Source organism: Hylobates moloch, unplaced genomic scaffold (genome assembly GCF_009828535.3).
Source record: "Hylobates moloch isolate HMO894 unplaced genomic scaffold, HMol_V3 SCAFFOLD_4, whole genome shotgun sequence".
Lineage (NCBI taxonomy): Eukaryota > Metazoa > Chordata > Mammalia > Primates > Hylobatidae > Hylobates > Hylobates moloch.
This window is the reverse complement of record NW_026652279.1, coordinates 99353354-99362343: the sequence shown is the minus strand read 5'-3', so window position 1 is coordinate 99362343 and position 8990 is coordinate 99353354. Positions and strand designations below refer to the sequence as shown.

At 47.3% G+C, this 8990-nt stretch overlaps 1 pseudogene; it reads right to left on the bottom strand.

Moving 5' to 3' along the window:
* Positions 1-6984: 6984 nt before the first annotated feature.
* LOC131383365 (glyceraldehyde-3-phosphate dehydrogenase-like) lies at positions 6985-7852 on the bottom strand (annotated as a pseudogene).
* Positions 7853-8990: the final 1138 nt, after the last annotated feature.

The following is an 8990-nucleotide window of genomic DNA, read 5'->3' as shown; positions in this document are numbered from 1 at the left end:
AGCTCCAGGAGACTGTGAAACGTTAAGATAGTGTGATGGACAATTTAACGTGTCATCTTGGCTGGGCCACTGGGTGCCCAGGTATTGGGTCAAACATTATTCCAGGCACGTCTGTGAGAGAAGTTTTGGATGAGGTTAACGTTGGAATCAGTAGACTGAAGAAAGCAGAGGGCCCTCCGCAATGTGTGTGGGCCTGGTCCAGTTAACTGAAGGCCTGAGTAGAACAAAAAGGCTGAGTGAGAGGGAACTCTTCCTCATGCCTGTCCTCTGAGCTGGGACATGGGCCTTCTTCTGCCCTCAGACTGGAGCTACACTAACGGCTGTCCTGGGTCTCCTGCTGGCTGACCGCAGATCTGGAACTTCTCAGCCTCCACAGTCATGTGAACCAGTTTCTTTATTATTATTATTATTATACTTTAAGTTCTAGGGTACATGTGCACAATTCTGTTTCTCTAGAGAACCCTGATGTATCTGATGTATAGAGATAGAGTCTACAGGAAAATTTAATTTCTGGACTAGAGCAGAGAAATCTGGCTGAGACAGATCAACACTTCAGTGGTGCATGAACCACTGAAAGAGTAATTGTGAGAGAAACGTAGAGCAGCCCTGGGAAACTCATGTTCACGGGGTGAGACTCAGGGAAGACGGGCCTGATTTCAAGCTGAGACCTGAAGCAGGAGTAAGAGTTTCCCAGGCCAGGTGCTGTGGTGGGTAAGCTGAGGGCCCCGCTGGGCACAGGCACAGCAGGTGCAAAGGCCCTGGGGCCAGGAGGAGCCTGCTGGAGGGATTGCAGCAAAAGGAGCTGGCAAGGATGTGGTTGCAGAGGCGGGCAAGGGTAGGGCCAGCCATGCAGGGGCTGTCATAGCCCTGGCACTAAAGGCCCCTCTCTACCTGGTAACAGCACTAATGAAGGGAGGCGGTGGTGATGGATGTTGATAGAAGCATATTCTTTCTGGTTTATCATCCCCAAGTGTATTATCCTGGATATGACTTATGTTTTAAATACGTGAACATTATTGTGCTTTCTTGGACATCCACTGCCTAGGGCAGACCTCTGCCCTGATGGGTGTCCAAGCACTGGGTGTATTACCCATGTCTTTACTTTTCTCTATTCGTTCATGATACTTTGACATCTGGGGCCTTGCTGACTCTGGGGGGACAGCCCCACCTTCCCTATCAGGCTCTTACATGAGGGCTACTATCCATCCACCTGCCTTAGTCACCCCAGGGCCATTGCCAGACATCAGGGATAGTCATCTGCCCCAGAGCCCTGAAATTAAACTAGACAATCCTAAGCCTGTGTGGTCCACTCATCCACTCCTCCCGGGGAAACCATAAAAAGCCTCCAGCCCATAGTTCCTCCGCCTCCCTTGGTTCCTGACTGGCCCAGTGTCTCCTGTGAGGCCCTGTGTGCTGTGCTGGGCCTCCTGTTTCTAGGGATGTATGAGCAGAATAAGCTTCTTCCTTCGTGAGAGTCATTTTTGTGTCCGTGTGCCTTATCATCCTTAATTAAGACAGATCCTGGGGACCCTTAAAACACAGGTAAGCACTTGCTCATCCATTCTTCAGGAGGCTGTCTGGATCATCCGCCTCTGTCTCTTCTCAAACCCTTTTAGGGCGTAGCATGGGGCTGGGGTTGCAATAAGAGCTCAACAAACATGGCTGGCTGAGCTCTCCTGTGCTGTCCACCAGGTCTCCCCATCAGCTCCCATGGGGCTGTGTGTGTGTCTGATGTGGGGTGCCAGCAGCACAGACACACCAGTGTGTTGTGTTTCCCTCAGAGGCATCCTCAGGGCTCAGCCTGCTAAGGGTGAGGACAAGGAGGTGCTGGGTGGTGACGTCTTAGACTTCATCTGAGCCTTCGGTGAGTCATAATCTTTTTGCTGGTGGAGGGTCTTGCTTCACTGTGGATGGCTGCTAACTGATCAGGGTGGTGGTTGCCAAAGGTGGGGGCGGCTTTGGCAATTTCTTAAAATAAGACAACAACGAAGTTTGCCTTGGCAATTGACTCTTCCTTTCGCGAAAGATGTCTCTGTAGCATGTGATGCTGTTTGATGGCATTTCACCCACAGTAGAATTTCTTTCCAAATTAAAGTCCATCCTCTCAAACCCTGCCACTGCTTTATCAACTGAGTCAATGTAACATTCTAAATCCTTTGTTGTCATTTCAACAATGTTCATGGCATCTTCACCAGGAATAGATTCTGTCTCAAGAAACCGCTTTCTTTGCCCATCCATATAAAGCAACTTCTCACCTATTTAAAGTTTATCATGAGATTGCAGCAATTCAGTCACATCTTCGGGCTCCACTTTTAATTATAGTTCTCTTGCTATTTCCACCACATCTGCAGTGACTTCCTACGGTAAATTGACCAAAGTCTCAACTGAGCCACTCAAAGTCATCCAGGATTGGAATCGACTTCTTCCAAACTCCTGTTAATGTTGGTATTTGACCTCCTCCCATGAATCATGAATGTTCTTAATGGCACCTAGAATAGTGAATTATTTTCAGAAGGTTTTAATTTCTTTTGTCCAGATCTATCAGAGGAATCACTATCTGTAGAAGCTATAGCCTTACAAAATGTATTTTTTAAATAATAAGAATTGAAAGTCAAAATGACTCCTTGATTCCTGGGCTGCAGAATGGATGTTGTGCTAACAGACATGGAAACATTCATCTCCTTGTACATCTCTATCAGAGCTCTTGGGTGACCCGGTGCTCAATGAGCAGTCACATTTTCAAAAAATCTTTTTTTTTTTTCTGAGCAGAGGTTCTGAACAGTGGGTTTAAAATATTCAGTAAATCATGATGTAAACAGAGGTACTGACACCCAGGGTTTGTTGTTCCATTTATAAAGCACAGGCAGAGTAGATTTAGCATAAGTTTAAGTGCTCTAGGATTTTTGAATGGTACATGAGGACTGGCTTCAACTTCAAGTCACCAGCTGCGTTAGCCCCTGACAAGGGAGTCAGCTTGTCCTTTGAAGCTCTGAAGCCAGGCATTGACTTCTCCTTTCTAGCTATGAAAGTCTTAGGTGGCATTTTCTTCCAATAGAAGGCTCTTTCATCTACCTGAAAAATCTGTTGTTTAGTGTAGTAACCGTCATCGATGATCTTAGCAAGATCTGGAGCGCTTGTTGCCTCATCTTGCACTTGATGTTACGGCGATGGCTTCTTTCCTTAAACTTCATGAACCAACCTCTACTGGGTTCCATCTTCTCTTCTGCAGCTTCCTCACCTCTCTCAGCCTTAATAGAACCAAAGAGTTAGGGTCTTGCTCTGGATTAGGCTTTGGCTTAAGGGAACATTGTGGTTGGTTTGCTCTTCTATCCACACCACGGACACTTTCTCCATATCAGCAATAAGGCTGTTTCGCTTTCTTATCATTCGTGTGTTCACTGCAGTAGCACTTTTAAGTTTTTTCAAGCAATTTTTCTTTGCATTCACAGCCTGGCTGTTTGGCACAAGAGGGCGAGGTTTCAGGCTCTCTCGGCTTTCAACATGCCTTCCTCCATAAGCTTAATCATTTCTAACTTTGGATTACAGTTGAGAGACATACCACTTTTCTTTCACTTGAATATTTAGAGGCCATTGTAGGGTTATTAATTGGTCTAATTTCAATATTGTTGTGTCTTAGGGAATAGGGAGGCTTAAAGAGAGAGAGAGAGAGAGACAGAGAGAGAGAGCAGCTTCAGTGAGGCAGTCAGAACACACACATCATTAATTGATTAATTAATTGTCTTATATGGGTGTGGTTTATCGTGCCCAAAAACTATTACAGTAGTAACACCAAAGATCACTGATTACAGATGAGTATAGCAGATATAATAACAATGGAAAGGTTGAAGTATTGCAAAAAACTACCAAAATGTGACAGACAGGAAGTGAGCACCTGTAGACTTGCTCGATGCCATGTTGCCATAAACCTTCAGTTTGTAAAAAATGCAATCTCTGCAAAGCACAATAAAGCGAAGTGCAATAAAATCAGCTATGCCTGTATAAAAAGTGCCTGGCACACAGGAGATGACCCATGCGTGGTACTTATTAATATTGGTAATTTTCATGTGCTGACCCCAGAAATACATAGCTAGATTAACCCAAATGAACTCTAAGGAAACTTACTAAGTCTTAGGTCTCTTTCCTCCAGATGTCATGGGAACAGACATGTCTTGGAGAGGTGCACCCTAGGATCTGTCCAGGATCAGAAACTCCTGGAGCCAGCCCAGCCAGAGGTACTTCTCAAGGACTTGTTCTCCAAAGCTTCCAGTCATGAAAGTGCTCAGCCCAAGGTGGGTGCCAGGGTGACTGTGCCCCAGGGATGGCTGGGCTTCTTTCTCTACCTGGTTCAGCCCAAGCCACTTAAGGCAACTGTGGGTTCACAGCAGTACCTCTAACTCTTCCCACCCCATGGAGACCTGGGCATGCATGAAAGGCTAGGAGGACAGCATAGAATTTGGCCACTGGCCCCTACGGCCATGGGTGGTGGTTGGTGACTGAAGAAAGAGATGAAGGCTTGTCAGGGAGGTACTTGAACCCTGTCTGGAAGCCCACAGAACTGAGATCGGAGGCTGTGGAGGCACTGCTGCCTCCTGGGCTCTAAATGAGCAAATGTTTGGGAACGAGGGTGCCAGAACAAAGCTGTCTGTGCTCCTGTCCTGGTCCCTTCTCAGCTCAAGTCACACATTTGCTAAGAGGCTTTTGGCTACAAGTGGCTGGTAGACATTGGCTGACAGATTTGGGATCTGATAAGAGGCTGTTGATTTCATTCATTTGTGCAATGTCGGAGATAAATTTTAACAGTCAAAACGGGGGAAAAAAAAGCCCTAGAACTTTGCCAGCATCACAACTCTGCCTGTTTCTTCTAACGGATTTCTTGAAACTGTCAACTGCCTTAGCTGGAGAAGCCCACTTATAAGGAGCGTTGTCATGTGTTTTCGGGGGAGCCAGGACCATCCGAGGGGTTGGCTGGCCTTTCACAATGTGACTGCACTCCCCTGGGCTCCCTCTTTGCTCCTGCGCAGCCCTGGGGTGCAGGGCTCCCTCTGGAAGGCAACAGCTTCCAGAGACTCAAAGGCCTGCAAGGTCATGTGATCTCAGCATCACGGGTCTACCCACAGAACTAGCAATTTTATCAGTAGTATTAATTATCCTCTGCAAAAAGAGACACTGAAAACAAAGTTCCCTTTCTCAAAGAATTCTGATGAGAAATTTAAAAACATATTTGACCTTGGAGGATTCATTGTTTTGGAAGCCACGGAGACCTGCATCACGCAACCCAAAAGAAGGACTGCATCTGTGATGTGTGGGACGGGCACGAGGGGCCTCTACAACCAATTTACCCCATGTCTTGACTTCTCTGAGAGTTGCATTGGGTTCAACATGATTCTATTTCCTCCCAAAGGGCCACTGGGAGATAAGAAGTATCGAGCTTATATCCAAAAAGCTCTATGTAGTTTCAAGGTGTTTCCAAAGCACCTCCTCTGATCCTCATACCCTCCAGGGTGGTAGGCACCACAGGGCATTTGCATTCACTCTGAGATGAAGATACGACCATAGGGTTGTACCGAGAAGGTCTCATGACTCTGGACATCCAGCTCTTTCCACCACACTCCAAAGGGAGAAGTGGTCCAGGTTTCCTTCTGAGGGTGAATATCACTTCCAGCACAAGCTGCAGCCTGCATCCCAGCCAGCCCTGCCGATGCCTCCAAGAATGTGAGTGAGAGTTACCCACATCATGGGAACCCTTTGCTGGTCTGCAAAATATCCCAGAGCTTGTTCCTTTGAACCCTGTGTGTGGAGAGCTTTGACTTAAATGTGCCATTGAACAAACCCCTGCAGGGGTGGCTTCTCAGGAAGACCACCCGCTTTTCTGACACTGTCCCTGGAATGACCAACTGTGGCCTTTTTACAAACTCTTCAGTCTCTAGAAGTGCACATCCTTATTTACAAGGGACATGTGGAAAGTCTTGAAATTGGATCCGAAAAGTGTGGTTTCTCCAAGAACTAAAGCTCCCGAAGCAGTTTTGAGAAGAGAGGGACATAGGCTAGCATGGATTTTGGCATGGATTCTTTTCCTTTGCTCTTAGGATGTGTGTGATCCCAAAGAGTTTGCCGGCAGGCTATGGGAACTCCATCCCCACACATTCAGCCTCTGCCTCAGATGGCAGGGGCCCTGGCTAGGGTTTGGCTGTAATATTCAGGACTGACCGAGCATCCTGCACACTGGTGAAGGGAGGGGTCCTCTGGAGACCATGCCTCTCCCACAGTAAGCCCCACCCCCAGGTGGGAGGGATGTGCCAGTGCCTTCTCACCCCCACGTGCCTGCATGCTGCCCTTCATTCTGCTGTTTCCTAATAACACCTGCTCTCAGGAACAGGTGCAACACAGCCCCACTAGATGCATTGCTACTCACACTGTGACACGGACACTCCCAGGAACACCAGCCCCATAAAGCCTTGGAGGAGAGGGCTGGAATTCTAGGCAACTTTGAGCTAGGGAGGGCTCCTTTGAACTGGAGATTCTCAATGTCTTTGGAGTCTTATTCTTATCAAAAGTCCCTCTGGAGAAGCCTTGTCTTGGGGATTGGCCAGAGGGAAAAGTTTATGGCAGCAATTGCATCAAAAGACACCATAGCATCACATCAACCAACGACCAACTGTAATGATTTCACTTTTATCAGTATACACATGATTAGAAGTTTTGGAAACTGGACCACTCTTCTGTTCTACTAACCAAACACTCAATACCATGAATCATGTGAGAGGACTGTTGCCCATGTTAGGTTATGTGACCTTTTTCTTTTGGCTGGGGATGGTATACTTCATTGATGGTGCATGACAAGCTGGAGCTGCCTAAGCCCCTGTCCTTTCTCCACGAGTCTGGAATGGAAACTGACTTTGGGGAGCCTGAGTGGGGCAATGACTCCCAGCAGCTGGGGGTTCACTCTTCCTCTCGTGCTCCTGATGGAGCTGGTGGTCTGCGGTCTTACTCCTTGGAGGCCGTGTGGACTATAAGGTCCACCACCCTGTTGCTGCTGCCAAATTCATCCCAGGAAAGGAGACTGACAAAGTGGACATTGAAGGTAATGCCAGTCGTGGCACTGAAGGCAGAAGAGTGCGGGTGCCACTCTTAAAGTCAGAGGAGACAACTTGGTCCTCAGTGTAGATCAGAATGCCCTTGAGGGGGCCCTCCTATACCTGCTTCAGCATCTTCTCATGCCATCATATTTGGCAGCTTTCTGCAGGTGGCAGATGAGAGCCACAACCAACATATTATGGGTGGGAACACAGAAGGCCATACCTGTGAGTCTCTTATCTGGCTCAGGGATGACCTTGCCCATAGCCTCGGCCACACCAGTAGATACAGGGATGATGTTCTGCAGCAGTCATGCTGAAGTTTCTCCAACAGTCTTCTGGGTGGCAGTAGTGGCATGGACTGTAGTCATAGATGACCTTGGCCAAGGGTGCCAAACGTTGATAGTGCAGGAGGCACTGCTGACAATCTCGAGAAGATAATTCATACTTCTCATGGTTCACACCCACCACAAACATGGATCTACACAAGAGCACAAGGGGCAAGGATGACGACAGTTTTGGCTACTTCAAGTGAGTCCCAGTCTTCTCTGTGGTGCTGAAGATGCCAGTGGGCTCTGCACCATATTCAGCACCAGAGTTGCCTCATTTGATGTTGGCGAGATCTTGCTCTTGGAGGATGGAGATGGGCTTCCCATTGATTACAAGCTTCCTGTTCTCTTTCCTTGACTGTGCCATTGGACTTGCCATGAAATATACTGGAACATGTAGACCATGGAGTTGAGGCCAATGAAGAGATCATTGATGATGACAATGTCCATTTTGCCAGAGTTAAAAGCGGCCCTGGTGACCAGGTATCCAATATGGCCAAATCCATTGACTCAGACTCTCACCATTGTATCCTGGTTGAGGCTGACACTGCATGAGCAGATGGGGCTGTTTGTCGAACGAGGAGGAGAAGAGAGCCACAGCTTTTTTCTTTTAAAAACAGACTTCATTTTCTGAGCAGTTCTAGATTCACAGAAAAATTGAGCAGCGTACAGAGATATCCCAGGTACCTTCGCCCCTACACACGCACGGCTCCCCTCATTATCAACATCCCCCACCAGACTGGCATGTTTGTTTCAATTAATGAACCAACATTGACACCTCTGTATCATCTAGAGTCCATGGTTTACCTTAGGGTTCACTCTCTGTGTTGGACATTTTATGGGTTTTGACAAATGCATTATGACATGCATCCATCACTATAATATCAGAGTAGTCTCACTGCCCTACAAATCCTCTGTACCCTACCAGTTCATCCCTTCCTCCCGCTCGCCCCTTGGCAACCACTGATCTTGTTACCCTCTTCATAGTTTCACCTTTTCCAGAAAGTCATACGGTTGGAATCATACAGTATGCAGCCTTCTCAGATTGGCTTCTTTCACTCAGTAATATGCATTTAAGTTTCCCCCATGCCTTTTCATGGCTTCACAGCTCAGTTCTCTTTGGCGCTAAGTAATACGCCATTGTCTGCATGTACCCCAGTTTATCCCCTCACCTACTGAAGGATATCTTGGTTGTTTCCAACTTTTAGCAAATATGAATAAAGTGGCTCTAAACATCCATGTGCAGGTTTTTGTGTGGAAAAGGTTTTCAACTCCTTTCATAAATAAGGGGTGTGGCTGCTGGAAGTTATGCAACTTTTACTTTGCCCAGCCTAAGCTGGGCTGCCCGTTGTGACCACCTGGTGAGCATTTAACAAATCCCTGTGCCCACCCCGACCCAGGCCACTTTAAACCAGACTCGGAGAGGGGTGGGGCTTGAACAAAGTGTTAACCAACCCACTGGGAGGTCCTGAAGTGCAGCCGGTGTTGAGAATCACCAATTCAGAGGCTGACACCAGATTCCCGAGTTTCTGCAGATTTCTAGTCAGCTTCTCTACCAAGAGACATTTAGATGTTGAGAGCAATAAGA